Here is a 5,050-nt window from a genome sequence, read left to right on the forward strand (position 1 = left end):
CTGCTTGGCTGCAGAAAAAAAAAAAAACTTTAAGGACAGTTGCAAAATAAACCCTACTTTATGCAACATCTCCATTGATAGGATGGGTAAGATTGATTTCAAGCCTGGCATGAATGCACCTCAATTTATCTGTGTGGCTTATCAAATCAGCTTTCAGACTCCTAGAGCTTATTGTCAAAGGCATGCTAGATTGATCTCCCTTGTAAGCATGGAGTCAGTCAGGCCGGTAATAATATTGAATTAGTCTTTTCATTTTCCAGGTTTCTGCCTGTAAACCAGGTGTAGTGTTAGAGTCTGTTAACAGCTGTGAAGTCTTATTAGTGACTGAGAGTGCATTGAAACCAAACCAGGACTAGATCTCATTTGAAGACAATAGCACCATAGACAATAGACAATAGTGAAGATCTGATCAAAATGATGACATGGATGACAAAACCAACAGAATAAAATTTGTACAATCTTTTATTCTCCTTTGACTCTCTAGTCCTTGAATTGACATTTGTAACTCATTGGAATGCTATTCATTATATATTAAGTTAAACAATTTTATTTATTTTCTTTCTTTAATAGAGTGCTAAATTGGCACTGGAAATTTAGTGATATGAGTCCCAAAATTGTCTGCTTATTAATAGAAGGTCAATTTGCTGTGAGAATACCCTGGGAACCTTTCTTTTTAAAAAAAAAAAAACCCTACCCCTTCCCCCTAAACACACAAATATATACACATTTATTAATCCTTCATTTAAAGCGTCACAAGCACACCATTCTGGTTTGTTTCGTTTCATTATTTTTGGTGTCCTTTGTGGTGTCAATAATTGATCCGGATGATTTTAGATGCCTCTTTTCTCTTTCATTTCTCAATGTCAATGTCGTGTGTGCTTGCTTGGCAGTCATTAAAGTCATTTCATTAATTCCTACCTATCATGTAGATCAGTCAGTATTTCCAGCCCAGTATAAAAACATTTAATCTAAATCAATATGACAGCATACTGCTTCAGAAATAACAAGAGCTACCATATAATAATATTACCAGGTGTAGTATCTTTACACACTGGACCTTATGTAAGCCTACTTGTGTAATACTATGGTCTTTATTTTAAAATCATTTGCCCATCCATTTTTGGATTTGAGAGCCATCTTTTAAACAGCGTAATATTTTATCTTATTTCATAATGCTAAACAACATACTGTAGACTGAAGTTCTTTAATGATGGTGCTCACATTAAAGAAGGCAAAACTGTACAAGTAATGTGGCAGTATACAGTATGCTATAGTGGTTTATTTTAAGGTTAAATAAATTCCATTGTAAATATTTCATTTTTGGCTGTCAGTTGTTGGCAAAATCTTCATCTTATAGACCCTTGTCCATTATATTAGTCGTAGAGCAGCCAGTGGAAGTGGATCTCGTATCCCAGCCCTGTCAGTGCAGTTTAAATAATCTAATGATGCAAAAAGCTTCCTGCTTTCCCTCACACCAGGCAGGAGGCCACCAACCCAGCGATGAGCTGGGGGAATCGACACCAATCTGCCACCAACCACATGGCTTTCTGTTGATCGGAGCTGGGGAGCTGGCAGCGACTCCATCCAGCCTCTGTTAGTTTAAGCTGATATGAAATGAGAAATAACTGTTCATTTTAATAAAGTTCTATGTGTTTGTCTCATTGCACACTAGAAGAAGTGCCCTAAATTCCAATGAAAAACATGGATCAAATTCAAGCTTCGTAAACCTTACAAAAATAGTTTTTGTCTCATTATGCAAACAGACTTTACAATCTGTTCATTCTGGATTGACAAGGTCTACTGTATGTACTTGGCCAATTTGGGTGTATAGTTTACAAGCGTGTGGTTGAGAATACAGATTTTTGCCACTGTAGCAAACTAAGGCATTTAAGTATTCTACCACCAAATCTTCTAAAGTTTATCTTTCCACACGTTGTATTAAAATAAAACATGTAATTTGTTTCTGAGCAATAGATGGCAGTATTGCACTTCCTATTACAATTCCTATTCAATTGCTATTCTTGCTGTATAAAGGTTTTAGCTAGTGGTGGGTATTGCATCATACAATCGGTGGCTCTCAGTATCCAGAGGTAAAGTGACCAGAAGATCTTACCAGTGATCATATAGATATGTTAAAGATATAGAAATAAACACACAAGCAGAAATGAAAATTGAGTCTTATATAGAAAAGATAAAACTATGCTTTCCTGACTATACCTGCTACAGTAGATGAAACATTATACTTCTCTATTATCTAATAAAAAGGTAACTGCATGTAGGCAATTCAAATCTAATGTGACAGTACTCATACAATGCTATACCATACTGCTCATGCTAGGTTAAATACAAACATGATGTAGTGCAGGGTTTCTCAATCCTGTTCCTGATACCGACTGTGTCTGCTGGGTTTTCATTCCAACCCAGTTCCCAGTTACTTAATGAAACCCTCAATTGAACTGATAATGTTCTTAGTTAGACATTTTTATTTGTTTTCAGCTCTTAACAGTTGCAGATTTCAAGTCTGCTATAACATTGTATCAGCAACTTGAACTCTGCAACTGTTTAAGAGCAGAAAACAATTAAAAAGGTCTAATTAAGCAAATTCAGTTCAATTAACGGTCTAGTTAAGTAACAGAGCTCAGTTGGAATGAAAACCAGCAGACACAGGGGGTCTCCAAGACCAGGATTGGGGAACCATGATGTAGTGTAATCACTGCACCATACAAACAACACAATAAGTTAAGACTGAAATAAAGTACAAATGCGTTATAACTAAAACACTGTAGGAAATGGTATCAGACCAGAAATTTATTAAAAAAAAAAACTATCAAGCACAATTTTTAATAGATCGTCAGCCAACACTGTGACAAATGTACATCTCTTTAATATATTGCCTTAGCAGCTTAAATCTAACATGAATCAATAGTGAAAAGCTAAATTCACTCTAGTCAGCAATTCATTTCCTGACTGCAAATTATGGCAAGGCCGCATCTTTTAATCTCATGAATAAGACTTGTTTGTGAAGAGACTTCAATATTCATTGACTTTTAAATTAGCTGTTGGTGCTTCAGTTCTATTCAGATCCCCTTGGCCACTTTGGAAATTTGAAGTGTTGTGGTAGACTAAAGCAATACAATGGTAATAACTGAATTTATTTTATATTTGTAACACCACCTGTTTTCATACGCTGTGATGTTACACAGCAAACGAAATCACTGGAGTGTATTCAAATTGACAAACTGACATTGATTATAACACCATTGAATGGGGCAATAGATGACCTAGATAGTAATGAACTGTGTGTATGTGGGTATGTACTGGGGGCCAACAAGACAACAGCTGGTCACCTAGACACACACTGACCACCAGTGGAACCAGCTGGAGAAGAAACCATGTCTTCGTGGCTGGATTTATTTAAAAGATAGCTCTGCAGAGAACACAGACTTCCTAAAATCAGTATCCTAAATATAAGCCTCAGAAAAGTGTGTCACTTGTTTAAATGTAAGTGTGGAGTAGCTTGCTTAGTACCCTACAACTTTCCACACACTCTAGCTAGTTGTATTGAATTGTGTCTTGTACAAGAGATCCTCCAATCTGCAGAGGGAAGCCATAGTTCAGAGATCACAATTAATATGTGTTCTGCCTTCTAATGAGAATATAAGTGCAGGTAATGGTGTTATGGGGATAATTGGAGTCACACTGCCTAACAACCCACTCTGCTCTACAAAGGGGCACATTTATTTATTTTTAACCAAGAAAAATAACTGTTTTATTCATTTTTAAAGGGGGTCCTGACAAGTTGGCAGCAGAAGTACATTCCTTCAGGCCAGAGAGCTAAAACAATCAACTCATATAGAATTACAACAAACAGTAACAGACAGTAAAGCGATCAGTTTCCATTAACATTTAATAACAAAATTCAGCTAGCAGACAAAGTAATGCCAAGACTCAAAAAAACAAAAAAAAAATCAAAAACACAGTCTGTGAAGTACCCTAAGACCTAAATGCGCGTATTGTCTCCTCCAAGCATGTTATAAAAAAAGAAAATCTGTCCTTTAAAAGGGACACTAGGCAGGGGTAGCTGAAAAAAAAAATGATAACAACATCCCTGCTGGATAAGAACCAGAAATCAGCATGGAAGCACTGCAAGACATGAAGGGTTATTGATCCAGCTGCAGAGAGGTGCTCTGCAAGAAACAACCTGTAAGCGCTTTGAGATGCAAAAATACAGCGTGCTGAGTGACATATTGATACAGAAATGGATGAGCGGCTGAAGGTACATCCTTTCCAGCTGGAGGACTTTTACCCGTTTAGAGAACTATTGGTACATTTTCTTTATATTTTCTCTGCAGCAAAACATGCTGTGTGTCTTAAGACCTACAGCTGTGAAATGTTCATGTAAGTAGAGAATTAATGTCAATATATTATATATGTTTTATATTATAGAACTGTAACCCTATTCACTATTTCACCATTGCAGACCTATACTTGAGAAAAATGAAATAAATCTCAAAAATACAGCCTAGAATAAATACACCACAGTAGGCAAGACCGAACCCTACTTATTAACATATAAGCATAAATGATTGATTATAGGAGGTTGTCTTATTGCAAAGAAAAAGTTACAAATTATACCGTTTATGCAAGTGTTTTTTTTTTTAAAGGAATAACAAACATATTATACTTTGATTAAAAAATATAATCTAATAAAATAATTTTTCAGTCTTGATTTCTTATAGAAATAGCTTCATAAACTGTCTTTGACCATGAAAAACTGAGCATTTTGCAAACTTCTGAAGCCATGTAATTACAAAAAACATTGACTCCAACATATGGATAAAACCTTTTTGTTCACTGAGAGAAAACGCTTTCGACTCCAAGTGCATACAATAAATATGATTAACTAAAAACATTTTTTTTAAACAACTTGATTTCACATCAAATTTTCATAGGAAACCCCATGTGCAAAACTCATTCCTTTGATTTATTGTGGCGATTTCTTCATCCACCAATGATAATTACTACATCAGAAATTAAATGAACCTCATTT

The sequence above is a fragment of the Polyodon spathula genome, chromosome 23 (genome assembly GCF_017654505.1).
Source record: "Polyodon spathula isolate WHYD16114869_AA chromosome 23, ASM1765450v1, whole genome shotgun sequence".
NCBI classification, from domain to species: Eukaryota; Metazoa; Chordata; class Actinopteri; order Acipenseriformes; family Polyodontidae; genus Polyodon; species Polyodon spathula.